This window comes from Carcharodon carcharias, chromosome 7 (genome assembly GCF_017639515.1).
Source record: "Carcharodon carcharias isolate sCarCar2 chromosome 7, sCarCar2.pri, whole genome shotgun sequence".
NCBI classification, from domain to species: domain Eukaryota; kingdom Metazoa; phylum Chordata; class Chondrichthyes; order Lamniformes; family Lamnidae; genus Carcharodon; species Carcharodon carcharias.
In genome coordinates this window covers 87,418,887-87,436,361 of record NC_054473.1, presented here as the reverse complement: position 1 = coordinate 87,436,361, position 17,475 = coordinate 87,418,887, and positions in this window count along the sequence as shown.

Here is a 17,475-nt window from a genome sequence, read left to right as displayed (position 1 = left end):
AGGGGGAATCTCGAACTAGGGGACATAGTTACAGATAAGGGGACACTCATTTAAAACTGAGATGCAAAGGAATTTTTCCTCTGAGGTTGGTGAATGTCTGGAATTCTCTAACCCAGAGAGTTGTGGAGGCTAGATCACTGAAAGTAGTTAAAGAGGAGGTAGATAGATTTTGAAATATCGGAGTGTTGTGGGCTATGAGGAGCTGGCACAAAAGAGGAGTTGAGGCCTGGGGCAGATCAGCTATGATCTTATTGAATGGCGGGGCAGGCTTGAGGGGCCGAATGGCCTACTCCTGCTCCTATTTCTTATGTTCTTATGTAACAGATTGTCAAATTGAGCCTCTTACCAAAGTCAAATCAGCAACTAACAATTTATTACTCTGCTGGTCATACATTTAACAGCATGTTAAGATTCAGCATTAAAAAATATATGAGATACTTGATTAAATATGATTAAGCTACTAGAATTCATATCCTACAGGCATAAAGGCACGAGGTCCTTTTCACTGGAAAAGAGGTTTGCATCGTCAAGTTCTGTTTCCCCCAGAGTTCAGCAATTTTTTGATCTCATTTTAGGGCCATTTCTTTACAAGCATGTAGGGTCGTTCTTAATTCACTCTTAGGAAATGGGCATCATGAGCATTTATTTACATCCCTTGTCATTCTTGAGAAGGTGGTGGTGAACCTTCTTCTTGAACTACTGCAGTCCATGTTGGTGAAGCTACATCCACAACTTCGTTAGGTTGAAGATTCCAGGATTTTGACCCAGCAACAATGAATACATTCCCAAAGCAGGATGTGTGTGGCGGAGGAGAACATGGAGGTGGTGGGTTACACATGCATTACATCACTTCTGGTCCTACCAGAGAGTAGAGGCTATGGGCCTGAGATGTGTAGTTGAAAACTTTTGCCAATTGCTGGATTGTGGGGCGAAGGTATGTGGTTTTCCCCTTTAATGAATGATGTCATAGTGACACGCCTCACAAGGTATGAAGAATTGATGCATGCTTCATGTCTCCCTAGCTGTAATACCACTGCTATTTCCTCACAGACACTGTTACCCACTTACTCTGACATCACTTTGCCAAAAGCTGGGTGAGTGCGGAGGGGGTAGGTGCAAGAGACTGGAAGGATAGCACGGGGCTTACCCAATGATCTGAGAAATGGAATTTACAGACTAAAGGGATGCTGTGAATAGTGTTGTTGCATCTGTGACCTGCTTCTGTCTCTGTCTGTCATGTGGGTATGTCATGTGCAACAGGCAGTCTTGATTTTTTCTGGCCTCACATTCAACATTGGTGATTTCCTGGGCTTCTATATCCCAAATCTAGGACAGCAGATTTAGCAGTTGGAAGAGGTCAAAGCCCTTTTGAGTCACTGCAGAGATGACAATGGTGCCAAGTTCAATGCTTTTCTTACTAACTTTTATGAAAAAAGCTCCTTTAAATTGGCTTCCTCCATTCCTGCCACATTCTTCTATCTCTTACATTTAAATGATCTGAGCATCGTGTGTCCCTAAATTACCATGTGAATAAAATGCAACTGAACTGTGCCCATATTTCAGCTCCAACTCAGGAAGAGCCTATTGTTATTGCGAGTGTTACTTACTTTTTAAAAATTCTTTCATGGATGTGGGCTTCGCTGGCTAGGCTAGCATTTATTACCCATCCTTAATTGTCCTTGAGAAGGTGCTGGTGAGCGGCCTTCTTGAACCGTTGCAGTCCATGTGGTGTAGGTACACCCACAGTGCTGTTAGGAAGGGAGTTCCAGGATTTTGACCCAGCAACAATGAAGGAACGGTGATATATTTCCAAGTCAGGATGGTGAGTGAATGTTTGTGGTGCCAATCAAGCGGACTGCCTTGTCCTGGATGGTGTAAAGCTTCTTGAGTTTTGATGAGCTCCATCAACAACACATCCAGACAAGTGGAGAGTATTCCATCACACTCCTGACTTGAGCCTTGTAGATGGTGGACAGGCTTTGGGGAGACAAGAGGTGAATTACTTGCCACAGGATTCCTAGCCTCTGACCTGTTCTTGTAGACACAGTATTAATATGGCTAGTCCAGTTCAGTTTCTGGTCAATGGTAACTCCCAGGATGTTGATAGTTGGGATTCAGTGTTGGTAATGCCATTGAATGCCAAGGGAAGATGGTTAGATTCTCTCTTGTTGGAGATGGTTATTGCCTAGGGGCACTTGTGTGGCATGAATGTTACTTGCCATTTATCATGTTATGAGACAGCAGTTGGTAAAGGCTGAGTTGTTTTAATCCCAGAGGAAATCTTGAACAACTGTCATAACCTATATTTTCAACTGGTATGTTTGAGATGCAGCTCTGAATTCAGGAATAAAACCGCCAAGCCTCAAGAGGTTTTTTATATAAAACTAAATTATACATTTATTAACTTAACAACATATTAAACACATAAACATGTCAACAAATTACTACCATAATAACTTTTAAACAAATCTCCAAATTGATCACTCCCAGGTAAATCTTCCAAGGCGACAATAACCTATAGACTTTAACCAGACACCAGGCAAAGCACATTTGACCTTACAAATTCAAAATGAGGTTCCTTTGCAGGCACAGTTCTTGGCTTACAGGCTGGTTAGATCTTAAGTGCCTCTGACTGACACACAAGCTCCTTTCGGTTTATACCTAGCTTCCCCTTTGAATGTAAATTTTCCATTGTATTACTAGGCTGTTTTAAATTTTACCTCTCCAAACAATAATCCTTTCATTCCACCAACGTTATTAATAATATAAGCACATTGCTTGGTGTCTCCCAGCTAGGTGCAAGATTTTTACCCATTCTTTTGAATGGTTTATTCAACAAATGCAAATTTCACTTTACCTTTTACTGCTTACGTTTATCCAATTAACATTTCAAACATCAAAGCACCCAGATTAGCTGGCTTTAATCCAGTTAAGACACACACATAGACACAGACCCTGCTACAATTCCAATGTAACAATAACTTCCAATAACATTACTTTGTCCTGCTTTTTGTGCACAGGACATACCTGGATAATTTTCCAGATTGCCAGGTAGATGCCTGTATTGTAGCTGTACTGGTACAACATTAATATCTCTTCATGACAAGCCCATGCCTGGATATTGTCCAGGTCTTCCTGCATTTGGACATGGACTGCTTCAGTATCCAAGGAGAAGTGAATGGTGCTGAACATTGTGTAATCATCAACGAACATCCTACTTTTGACTTTACGATGGAAGGAAGGTCTTCGATGAAGCAGCTGAAAATGGTTGGGCTGAGGACACTACCCTGAGGAACTCCTGGAGTGATGTCCTGGAGCTGAGATGACTGACTTCCAACAACCACAACCGTCTTCCTTTGTGCTAGGTATGACTCCAAACAGCGGAGCGTTTCCCCCCTGATTCCCATTGACTCCAGTTTTGGTAGGGCTCCTTGATGCCACACTCTGTCAAATGTGGCCTTGATGTCAAGGGCAGTCACTTGCACCTCACCTCTTGATTTCAGCTCTTTTGTCCGTGCTTGAACAAAGTAATGACCTGTAATGAGGTCAGGAGCTGAGCGGCCCTGGCGGAACCCAGACTGAGCATCAGTGAGGAGTTTATTGCTAAGCAAATGGCACTTGGTAACACTGTTGATGATCCCTTCCATCACTTTACTGATGATTGAGAGTAGACTAATGGGGTGGTAATTGGCTGGGTTGGATTTGTCCTGCTTTTTGTGCACAGGACATACCTGCGTAATTTTTCATATTGCCAGGTAGATGTGGTTAAGGGTGCAGCTAGTTCCCGAGCACAAGTCTTGAGTACTATTGCCGGAATATTGTCATGGTCCATAGCCTTTGCAGTATCCAGTACCTTCAGCTGTTTTCTGATATCACATAGCGTGACTTGAATTAATATAGAAACGTAGAAAATAGGAGCAGTAGGTCATTTGGTCCTTCAAGCCTGCTCCGCCATTCAATACGATCATGAATGATCCTCCATCTCAACACCATACTCCCACACTCTCCCCATACTCCTTGATGTCTTTAGAGTCCAGAAATCTAAGTATTTCTTTCGTAAATATTTTCAGTGACTCAACCTCCACTGCCCTTTGTGGTAGAGAATTCCACAGGTTCACCACCCTCTGAGTGAAGTTACTCCTCATCTCAGCCCTAAATGGTCTGCCCTGTATCCTGAGACTGTGACCCCTTGTTCTAGACTCCCCCAGCCAGAATTGGCTGAAGACTGGCAACTGTGATGCTGGGGACCTCAGGAGAAGGTCGAGATGGATCATTCACTCAGCCCTTTTGGCTGAAGATTGTTGCAAATGCTTCAGTCTCGTCTTTTGCACTCATGTGCTGGAATCCCCCATCATTGAGAATGGAGCCCCCTCCTCCAGTGAATTGTTTAATTGTCCACCACCATTCATAACTGGATATGGCAGGACTGCAGAGCTTAGATCTGATCCGTTGGTTTTGGGATCGCTTAGCTCTGTTTATCACTAGCTGCTAATGCTGTTTGGCATGCAAGTAGTCCTGTGTTGTAGCTTCACCAAGCTAACACCTCATTTTTAGGTATGCCTGGTGCTGCTCCTGGCATGCCCTCCTGCACTCTTCATTGTATCAGGGTTGATCCCCTGGCTTGATGGTAATGATGGAGTGGGGGATATTCTGGGCCATGAGGTTACAGATTGTGGTTATATATAATTCTGCTGCTGCTGATGGCCCACAGCGCCTCATGGATGCCCAGTCTTGCGTTGCTAGATCTGTTCAATATCTATCCCATTTAGCACAGTGGTAGTACCACACAACATGATGTAGGGTATCCTCAATGTGAAGGTGGGACTTTGTCTCCACAATGACTGTGCGGTGGTCACTCTTACCGATACTGTTGTGGACAGATGCATCTGCGGCAGGCAGGTTGATGAGGATGAGGTCAAGAATTTTTTTCCCTCCTCTCACAAGACCTGCGCAGACCCAGTCTAGCAGCTATGTCCTTTAGGACTCAGCCAGCTCGGTCAGTAGTGATGCTACCGAGCCACTCTTGGTGATGGACATTGAAGTCCCCCATCCAGAGTATATTCTGCGCCCTTGCCACCCTCAGTGCCTCCTCCATGTGGTGCTCAACATGGAGGTGCACTCATTCATCAGCTGAGGGAGGGTGGTACGTGATAATCAGCAGGAGGTTTCCTTGCCCATGTTTGACCTGATGCCATGAGACTTCATGGGGTCCAGAATTCCCAGGGCAAGTCCATCTGACTGTATACCACTGTGTCGCCACCTCTGCTGGGTCTGTCCTGCCTGTGGGTAAGGACACACCAAGGGATGGAGGTGTCTGGGGCATAATCTATAAGATATAATTCTGTGAGTAAGACTATGTCAGGCTGTTGCTTCACAAGTCTGTGAGACAGCTCTCCCAAATTTGACACTAGCCCCCAGGTGTTACTAAGGAGGACTTTGCAGTTTCCACTTTGCAGGGTTTGCTATTGTACTTTATGGTGCCTAAGGCGATGCTGGGTGATCTGTCTGGTTTCATTCCTTTTTGTCAACTTCATAGTGGTTTGATACAACTGAGTGGCTTGCTAGGCCATTTCAGAGGGCATAAGAATCAACCACATTGCTGTGAGTCACATGTAGGCCAGACCAGGTAAGGGTGGCAGATTTCCTTCCCTAAAGGGTATTAGTGAACCAGATGGGTTTTTAATGACCATCAACAATGGTTTCATCTTTGCCGAGACTAGCTTTTTTAAAAAAAATTTCCAGATTTATTAACAGCTTAAATTCCACTAGTTGCCTTGGTGGGATTTGAACCCACATCCCCAGAGAATTAGCTGAGATGTGAGAATTAATTAAGTTAGTGAAACTTCCTCTACACCACCACTTCCCCTACTAAAAGCAAGAGCTTATACAGTACTTTTCATTATTTAAGGGCACCCCAAAATGTTTTACAGCCAAGGATACACTTTTAAGTGTAGTCACTATTGTAATGCAGGAAATGCAGCAGCCAATTTGCACAGAAGAAGTTCCCAGATACAGCAATGTGATAATGATCAGATATATGTTTTAGTGATGTTGGCAGAGGGATAAATATTGACCAGAACACAAGGACAATGCAATGGTCTTCTTCCAATAGTGTCAAGGAACTTATAAACTCACCCAAGGAGGCTGATGGGGCACCAATTTAATGCCTCATCAAAAGGTGTTGTCTCCAACAGTGCAACACTCTCTTAGTTTAAGTGTCAGCCTGGATATGCCTCTGAAGTGGGGATTGAATCAATAATCTGCCTGATTTAGAAGATGAGAATATTACCACTGGGCCAATAAGGGCGCTATAAGCTGGCACATTAATCTACAGATTTGACATAATAGCTATTGGAATATCTCATCATTCTTAACCAAACTCTGTTCCTCGCAGATCAAAACATTTTGATAATTAAACTGTGAGAAGCATTGCGAAATGCTTCTACCTGGATCCTGAGTGTAGGATTGTGGCAGACTTCAGAAGGATATGGACAGACTGGTGAAATGGGTAGACACATGGTAGGCAGGATGAGAAAAGACAATATAAACTAAATGGTAACAGAAAATGCTGGATAAACTCAGCATGTCTGGCATCAGGTCTGGGAGAGAGAAACAGTGTTAATGTTTCAGCTCAATGACCTGGCACAAGAGGCCACATGGCCTCCTTCCAAATTCTAACATATAGTACAGTGCTCTCATACACACACACAAAATTTCCAGCACAGCCATTGAGAAGTGATCAGCAATGTTAACCAACGCTGATTTCTCTCCTTCCTAACTCAAGAGCGCTGAGTTCAATCGCTGTGCTCCAAATCTCCTGGCTGAGATCAGTGCAGGCTGGGACCCATGATTACCCCTTGGTCTCTGACTCATTACCATACCAAGTGGCACATCCACACAAACCCCTCGCTATAATGGCTATTGAAGCCATTGTAGGGACATTTTGAAATGAGGTTGTAACAGCTGTTACATAAAGAGACAAGTCAACTAAAGGGCTAAAGCAATGAATTGAGGACTTTAATTCGTGTTGTGCAGCTTTAGAAAGAACATTAATAAGACTGAAGAGGAAGATGGATCTCAGATAGCAACACTCCAGTGTGTGGCTAGGAATTGGTGGGAGGGTTTATATTCAGATGTATTTTCCTGTCAGTGAATTTAAAATTATAATGGTGAAATTATAAGATATAACTGTTCTAACACTAATAAATGGAATGGGATTAAGATTCTAAATGTGGGAAAGAATGATTCCTGATCCTGTCGGATTACCCTTCTATCCCTTTCTCCCTTATGTTTTTACCCTGTTTCCCTTTAAGTGTAACTATTTGCTTCAACTGCTTCATCTGGTAGTGAGTTCCACGTTCTCACCACTCCCAGGGTAAAGAGGTTTCCCCTACATTAACTATTAGATTTATTGGTGGCTTTCTCATGTTTATGGCTCCTACATTTGGTCTCCCCATAAGTAAAAATAAATCTATGTCTAACCTCTCAAAACTTTTCATAATTTTAAATACCTCTATTAGGTCACCCAAGAGCGTCTCTTCTAATCTTGATCAATCTTGTTCCTGATAGATAACTTTTCAGTTCTGGCATCATCCTTGAGATGCTGCACCATTACTTCATCAATCCTTGGTCACCTCCTATTTCTCATCCACATCTGCCTCTCAGCAACATTATCCGAAACACAGCGCTCATCGCTAGTTGTATGCTAACACCATCCAGCTGTACTTCACCACCACCTTTCTCAACCCCTCCACTGTCTCTAAGTTGTCACATTAGCCAACTATTATCCAGTACAAAGCAAATTGCCTCCAACTAAATATCCAGAAGACTAACACTGAAGACTAAATTTTTGGTACCCACTACAAATTCTATTTCCTAACTACGGACTCCATCTCTTGCCCTTCCAACTCTCTGAACCAGATAGTTAATGATCTTGGTGTTGGATTTGATTGGAGATATACTTCTGACCACATATTCCCAACATCACTAAAACTACCTATTTCCACCTCTAACATTGCCCCACTCTGCCCATCTCAACTGCTGTTGAAACACTCATCCATGCCTTTGTTACCTCTAGACTGGGCTATTTTCCACCCTCCATAAACTTGAGTTCATTCAAAACTTTGCTGCCCGTGTCCTAACTGGCACCAACTCCTGTCCATTCATCACTCCTATGCTCACTGACCTACATTGGCCCCTGGTTAAGCAATGCCTTGATTTTATAAGTCTTATCCTCATGTGCAAATCCCTCTATAGTCTCACCCCTCCCTATCTCCATAACCTCCTCCAATCCTTTGAGATATCTGTATTCCTCCAATTCTGGCCTCTTGAGCATCCCCTATTTTCATTGCTCCATGGCTGGCAGCTGTGCTTTCAGTTATCTATTCCCTGAGCTCTGGAATTCTCTCTCTAAACCTCTCTGCCTCCTCTACCACCTTCAATCACGCCTTAAAATCTACCTTCTTGACAAGCTTTTGGTCATTTATCTAACTCCTTATGTGGTCAGGTGTTAAATTTATTTTATAATGTGTTATGGCACAGCCAATGGTAAATGCTGAGCTGCTCAAATCCCAAAGGGAAACTTGAAACAGCTGCCACAACTTGGTTTGTAATTTGTATGAATTTTGAGATGTGTGCCTTGAATTCAGTAATAATAAGACCACCAAGTCTTATAGGTTTCTTACAAAACTAAATTAAACCTTTATTAGTAGAAGTGATTTTAAATACATACATAGATCTACAAATTACTACTATGATAACTTCTAAATCCCCTAATTAATCTAACTCCCAGTTACACTTTTGTTAAGGCAACAGTAAGACACACAGATTTTAAATGACCCAGGAAAATAAACATGATACCCTGAATAATCCAAACCAAAGTGAGTTTCCTTAACTTCAGTCCTCTATAGACAGCAGCGTGAGGCTTGAGGTTGAAGGCATTTCATACTTGTTAGATCTTAGAATGCCTAGCCTTACACACAGCCTTCGCTCCTTTATCCATATTTTCCCCTTTGAATGCAAATTCACATTGTTTTCACTATGTCTTTGGATTTTACCTCCCTCAGCAAAGCCTTTGACAAGGTCCCACATGGGAGACTTATAAAGAAGGCAAAGGCACATGGGATACAGGGTAATTTGATAGGGTGAATTCAAAATTGACTTAGTTGTAGGAGACAGAGGGTGATGACAGAAGGATGCTTTAGTGACTGGAAGCCAGTGTCCAGTACCACAGGGATCTGTGCTTGGTCCCCTATTATTTGTCATTTATATAAACAACATAGATGACTATGTGGAGGGTAGGATTAGAAAGTTTGCGGATGACACAAAGATTGGCTGGGTGGTTAACAATGAGGCTGAGTGTCTTGGGCTACAGGAAGATATAGATGGGATGGTCAAATAAGTGGCAGATGGAATTTAACCCTGAAAAGTGTGAGGTGATACACTTTGAAAGGAGTAATTTGACAAGGAAGTATTCAATGAACGGCATGGCACTAGGAAGTTCTGAGGAACAAAGGGACCTTGGCTTGTGTGTCCATAAATCCCTGAAGGCGGAGGGGCATGTTAGTGGGGTTGTGGAAAACGCATATGGGACACTTGCCTTTATCAATCGAGGCATAGATTACAAAAGTAGGGAGGTCATGTTGGAGTTGTATAGAACCTTGGTGAGGCCACAGCTGGAGTACTGTGTGCAGTTCTGATCGCCACATTATAGGAAGGATGTGATTGCACTGGAGGGGGTGCAGAGGAGATTCATCAGATTGTTGCCTGGGATGAAACATTTAAGTAATGAAGAGAAGTTGGATAGACTTGGGTTGTTTTTGTTGGAGCAGAGAAGACTGAGGGGTGACCTGATTGAGGTGTACAAGATTATGAGGGGCATGGACAAGGTGGATAGGGAGCAGCTGTTCCCCTTAGTTGAAGGGTCAGTCACAAAGGCGCATAAGTTCAAGGTGAGGGGTAGGTTTAGAGGGGATGTGAGGAAAAACTTTTTCCCAGAGGGTGATGACGGTCTGGAATGCACTGTCTGGGAGGGTGGTGGAGGCAGGTTGCCTCACATCCTTTAAAAAGTACCTGGATGAGCACTTGGCACATCATAACATTCAAGGCTATGGGCCAAGTGCTGGTAAATGGCATTAGGTAGGTAGGTCAGGTATTTTTCATGTCGGTGCAGACTCAATGGGCTGAAGGGCATCTTCAGCACTGTATGATTCTAATGTGAAGGTTGTCTGAGGATTGGAGCATGCCATAATTGAGTAAATTTGCAAAGTTCAGTTTTGACTCATATGAAGACTGGGTCACGTGGGTGAACTGATAGTATCCATAACTGATAGGCTAGTTAGACCCCTTCAGTTGGGGGTACAATGGGATTGTGCTTGAATGGACCCTGACTGAATGGTGATCAAAGGGTGAGAAAAGCTGTTGGAGACCACTCTAGCACAACTGATTCACCTGCATCCTTTCCACTTGTAGTGATGGTTAGATAAACCGTATTAAGTGCGGAAAAATAGAATATGATAGAGTAAATTTGCAAGGGACATAAAAGCAGACTGTAAAAGCTTCTAAAAGTATGTAAAAAAAAAGATTGGTGAAGACAAATGTAGGTCCCTTATAGTCTGAAACAAGGAAATGGCAGAACAATTAAACTTTAGTTATGTCTTCACGGAGGGACACAAATAACTTCCCAGAAATACTAGAGAACCAAGGGCCTAGTGAGGAGGAATTGAAGGAATTAGTATTACTAAAACAATAATGCAGGAGAAATTAATGGGACTGAAAGCCAATAAATCCCCTGGGCCCAATAATCTACATCCCAGGGTACTAAAGGTGGCCATGGAAATAGTGGATGAAGTTAGTTGCCATCTTCCAAAATTCTGTAGATTCTGGAACAATCCCAGCAGATTGGAATGACAAATGTAACCCATTTTTAAAAAGAGGGAAAACACAGGAAAATTCAGACTGGTTAGCCTAACATCAGTTGTGTCTATTATAAAGGATGTGATAACACAACACTTAAAAAATATCAACAGGATTAGACAATGTCAACATGGAATTATGAAAGGGAAATCATGCATGACAAACCTACTCAAGGTTTTTGAGGATGAAACTAGCAGACTAGATAAGGGAGAATCAGTGGATGTGGATTTTCAGAAAGCTTTTGATAAAAGGCTAGTGTGTAAAATTAAAGCACATGGGATTGGGGTAATATATTGGCATGGATTGAGAATTGGTTAGCAGACAGGAAACCGAGAGTAGGAAAAAAATGGGTTTTTTTGGAGTGGCAGGCAGTGACTAGTGGGGTACCACAGGGATCAGTCCATAGGCCCCAGCTATTCACAATATATATATCAATGATTTGGATGAAGGAACCAAATGTAATATTTCTAAGTTTACCGATGACACGAAACTTGGTGGGAATGTGAGCAATAAGGAAGGTGGAAAGAGGCTTCAAGGCAATTTAGAAAAGTTGAGTGATTGGGCAAATATATGGCAGATGCAATATAATGTGGATAAGTGTGAAGTTTTCCATTTCAGTAGGAAAAACAGAATGGCAGAGTATTACTTAAATGGCGATAGATTGGGAAATGTTGATGTACAAAGGGACCTGCGTGTCCTTGTAGACCAATCACGGAAAGTAAGAATGTAGGTGCAGCAAGCAGTTAAGAAAGCAAATGGTATGTTGGCCTTCATTTCAAGAGGATTTGAATACAAGACATTGGTGCACAGGGCATTGACGAGACCACACTGTGCAGTTTTGCTTTCCTTACCAAAGAAAGGATATATTTGCCATTGAGATAGTGCAGCGAAGATTTGCCAGATGGCAGAATTGTTGTATGAGGAGAGATTGGGCCAACCAGTCCTGTATTCACTGGAGTTTAGAAAAATGAGAGGGAATCTCATTGAAACATATAAAACTCTGACAGGGATGGACAGATAGAATGCAGGGATGATGTTTCCTCTGGCTGGGTGTCTAGAACAAGGGGACACAGTCTCAGCATACAGGATAGAGCATTTAGGACTGAGGTGAGGAGAAACTTCTTCACTCAGAGGGTGGTGAACCTATGGAATTCTCGACCACAGAAGGCTGTGGAAGCCAAATCACTGAATATATTTAAGGAGGAAATAGATTTCTGGACTCTAAAGGCATCAAAGGGTATGAGGAAGCGCACAGGGGTACAGCATTGAGATAGAGGATCAGCCATGATCAGATTGAATGGCAGAGCAAGCTCAAAGGGCCGAATAACCTACTTCTGCTCCTATTTTCTATGTATCAGAGTAGACTCCATACTGCATAAATGTGCAACAAAACATACAGAAAGGGAGATTTTAGTAATCCTTACTCCTAGTACAGAGCTGTGGAACAATTTCAGAAATTAAAGAGCAAAGGGCATGTGTAATTTTTACAGACAGCAAATCATGCACCATCAGTATTCCTGATATGTACTCCCAACATGCAAACTCTGTGCCAACAGTCTAGATTCATAGATAACCTCACAGAATCTGACTGTACATTCACCAAAAATAGGTCCACTGCTCAAGGAGTTCACTTTTCCCAACAAGGTAGACAATATGTTAAAAGAACAAGAATGGCTTTCAGGGAATAATTGTGTCTAAAAAGCATTGTATACACAGAGCAATTTGTGGATTAAGGGAAAGAATCTGTTTTTAACTTCCACATTCTGTGTTGCATTGTGATATTTAACAGAAAAATTGCCCAGCACGGCACTGTTTTAAGATCCAAAAATAAGTTGACACAACTGAATTATTTATTTCAGAACATATAACAAAATACAAAATGCGCAAATAATTTTCTTTTAGCAGCATCTGCACCTTTCCATCCTTCCTCCATTAATCCTATTGCATGTGGAGGAGGTATTAGTGCCTGTTGTTGGTCAATAGCAAATCCAAAGCAGCAGGGTTGATTGGAAATGTTCTTCTAGAGATAGGAAAAATGAAGCTGAACAGAACAAGGAACTTATTCTTAGATCAGATTCCTAGGATTCAACCCTGTCAGCTAAGTCTTCATATAATATATTGTGAAAGGTCAGGCAGGAACTTCCTTAAGTTCAAGAGGGATCCACAAAATACTCTTTGATCACTGTGCATACACTGTCCAACCGCACAAACAGGGCGACTGAAACCTGCATAAATTTAATAAGTTCTGGTGAACTCTCTGCTCTTTTCATCAAGGTGCACTAGCAAGTGAACTAGACCCAGTCGCAAGGTTCCACATCTGACAGTCTCTGAATAGAAATAAATGCTGCAGGCCACGTTATCAGATATCACCTGAAAAAAAAGTCCAATCCTTAATATCGTAGGTAAGAAAGGGGTGACGGCATTTACATCCAATTGCTTAATGGGTTTAGAAACAATAGCATCACTTCCAGCTGTTTTTATTCCTCTAAATATCATCCCAGTAATTAATTGCACAGCAGTTTTCTGAAATACTTTTCCATTACATTGTGAATTCTAATTGTAATATTATCCAAGCCCTGAACAGAAAATAAGCAGTCCAAATGGGTTGATTTTCCCTGCCCCATGATGGCAGGCTTTAAGTTGGGGGAGATAGACACACTGCAAGATTCAGTGTAAGCTGGCAATGTGCTGAATAATTGTGAATATAACATGCAGCCTCGGGATTAGATTGGATCTCCTGCATTTACAGCAGATGTGTGCAGGTATTTGTTGCAGACTGTCAAAACAGAGTTTGGTGCATTACAGACTTAGCAACTGCGTCTTCCACCATTAATGGGAGAAGTCTCCTCTTTCTTCAGCTAATAACATTTGTTTCTGAAACAAAAATAGAAAATGCTAGAGACATACAACACCCATCGAGAAAACAAAAACCAGTTGATAATTCAGGTTTCAAACCTTCCTCAGAACCAAAAGATATTACAGATGGATAACAATTAAGAAACAGCCAACGAAAAGAGGAGGATCAAATACCCAGAAGGAAACAGATGTAGAAATTCATTCATGCCTGTGGGTCAGGATGAGCAGAGGGAACAATTTTTGCACCCAAACACATGAATCAATCAATCTTAATCCTCAGACCCTAAGCTGCCAGTGCCTACAAGTTGAGTCCAGTAGGAAGTGGAGAGTATAAGGTAGGGAACCGGAGGCTAAGCCAGCAGCAGCAATCAGGGGTACACGAGAGCAGAAAATAATATTTCTGCGCTTCCTTGTGTCTCCACATAAAGGTAAGTTTAAAATATGTGACAACTTTTCTGGTGGCAACTCCAATGGCCCCTTTAAGAACTGCTGGCTAGACCACATGCAGAACCTGTTATCCCCGACAATTATTATAATTAGTATTACTGGAGATCCTCCCTCTAGTGCACGCTAGACAAATCTTCCAGGTTCATTTTAACTCATAAATTTGGCCTTTTTAATCTGAGTGTGAGCTTTCTGGTGTGGTGAACCATAGAGACTTTTGTCCTCTAGCTGCTCTCTCCCAGACACTGGCAATCTAATCTATCTGTGATATTCAGTGATGTTTTAGGAAAGTCTGGAACCCAATATCACAATGGCTTCCTCTGTACCCATCCCTTCCCAAAGCCCATCATGATAGGATGAATCACATGAGCCTTGTATCCAGGTAATGTCGATTAGCTGTCCTTAAGAGCCCAGCTCTCTTTTATCTTGGAAGTAAATGGACAATTTAAAGCACAACTATTTACAAGCCGACATCCTTAACACTTCCCTGAGAATTTGGGGACTCAGTCTATCCACTGTTCACACACAGGCTGTTGCCATTGTCTTATAGTGTAAACAACCTTACATATGAACATATGAAACAGGAGCAGAAGTAGGTCATTCAGTCCCTTGAGTTTGCTCCACCATTCAATAAGATCGTGGCTGATCTATTTGTGTTTTGAATTCCACATTCCAATCTGGCCCTGATAACCTTTGATTCCCTTGCCTGACAAGAATCTATCAACCTCCACCTTAAAAATATTCAATGACCTCACCTCCACCACCTTCTGAGGCAGAGAGTTCCAAAGTCACCCAACCCTCAAGATTCTCCTAATTTCAGTCCTAGAAAGGCAACTCCTAATTTTAAAAGTGCCCCCTAGTTCTGGACTCACCCACAAGAGGAAACATCCTTTCCACATTCTTGTTGAGACCGTTCAGGATCTTATATACTTCAATCAAGTCACCTCTCACTCTTCTAAACCCCACTGGAAACAAGCCCCGTCTCTCCAACCTTTCCGGATAAGATTTTCTTCCCAGTAACATAAGCCAGGCTTGCCTTTAATCTTTATCAGCTCCATCACCCAGAACTCTTGTCAGCAGACTTCAGCACAGGTGACATGACCTCTATTTTATCCTACAATTAAAGGCACAGCTCCAAAACATCATAATCTTATAAACCTCACAATTGTAACCTCAAACCTAAGAACTGAGAAGAACTTCCACTTGGCACCTCCGAATTTCCCAGAAGGGTCCTGAAAGGGCTGTTAGACCTTTATAAATAAGGGCCTAACACTGGTTTAATGTGGCTGCCTGGAACATCTGCAAAGCTGTCTTTATCAGCATGGTGGTGTCCAAAAAGTCAGATATTCCATGTCAAGGTCCTTTTGTACCTGCTCTCTAGCCTGTAGTCAAACCTGAGGATTAATTTCTACCTCAGAATAACCTGTAAAGTATTATGAACAGCAAAATTAATATATGCAGGAGACAAGAGAGAGATCAAAGGAATACAAGGCACATATAGGAGGGACTGACAGTAAGAAAAGATCTAAAGGAGGATAGACAGGAGGAATGGGAACCATGAAAACCTGGAAATGTGAATGAGGCTCTAGCAGATTACAAATTCTGGTTGAAGGAAAACAACATGTTTACACCATAAGTGCAGATCATCTCACCATTACGGTGCTCCAAAGAGGGGGATTGCGAACCCCCACTCCTAGCTCCAATCTACTGGCCTCCTAATCCTTCAAATGGCAAGACACTCACTCTACACTGGCAGAAAAAAATGGCACCTATAGTTAATGCCTACAGCTGTTAAAGTCAATATTATGGCCAGGGAGGCATGAAAGGCGATGACATGCTGTTCCTTGAGCTTGTATTGAACGTCGCTGAAACAGAATAGAAGACAGATCAGAATATGAGTGGAGTGGATAACAACAACTTGTATTTATATAGCACTATAACGGAATAAGACATCCAAAGAAGCTTCACAGGAGTGTCATCAAACAGAATTTGGCATTGAGATGAACTGAGGCAGGGGTGGATGCTAGGGAATTGGAAACAGTAGCTCATGGTTGACTGCATGGATATGTAGACAACAAAATTAGTGAACAACAAAGGAGACTGCTATCACACTTGTGGACAGAAGAGGAGTGATTTTGTCACCACAATGGCTGGAATAATGTAGATTTTGGTTAAGCATTTCCTTCAGGAGAGTGAAGAACAAGTTGTTCAGCTTGTTACAAGTTTGCATGGTTATGGTCCAGCTTTGAAATTACCCCTGCAATCTCAGAATACTTCAGAAAAAACAAGGGCTGTGCAACAGTTTTTGACCATAAGCAGTACCTACAGTTTATGTTTCCAATATAAATGTCATTGCTCGCACTCATGTTCATAGAATGGATAGCATCACTGAAGGAATATGTTTCAGGACATGTTCCAAATCAGATATTTCAGTATAGTCTCTCATATTTATATCCACTATTTGTACTTTTATGGTCCTTGTCCTATTCTAAAGTTACTAAATGGCCATACTGTTGAATTCCAAGGTGGCACCTTCATTTGACTGAGGATTCAGGTGTACACAATATTTGCAGGCATTCACGGCAGATGGTCAAACAGGACTTGACAGCAGCTCTGCTGATCCAACTGCATAAGTTTCTGTGTATATGTCAACAGTCAATGTTCCCTCTGCATTAACCTTGTACCAGATGGGCTATAAACTCTTCTGATCACTATATTTTTATCAATGGATAGTTCATGTTTTAATAGGTAGTGATTTTTGTGACGTTATGAGTGGCCTGTTTATTTCAATGTGTGGTACATTCTACATTGTTGTGCAGTCATCTTAAAGGAAATATTGTTCTCTTCTCACTGGTTCCATTCTCCCTCTCCTCCAAAGTCTCATTCCACCTCTCCTCTCACTGGTCTCATTATACTACTGCTCTCACAGGTCCCATTCTACTTCTCATACATCCCCTTCTACCTCTACTCTCACATGTCCCCCTTTCCAACACAAGAGCTCAGGGAAGTAGGTGAAGCGTGAAAAGAGCAAGCAAGCTGCTCACAGCTTGAAATTCTGGGCATAGATTATGAACAACATTAAAATCCATTCATCCCACCAAACAGTGAAATAAAATCACAATCTGGTCTCTCATCTATTAACCTAGGTGGTTACAAATAACCTGTGTGTCTCAGGTCCATATTCCATTTATATGACTAATTTGCATCATAAGCCTGCTTGTCAGAAAGCAGATTAGAAGCTCATTGAGAATGAATCCATCG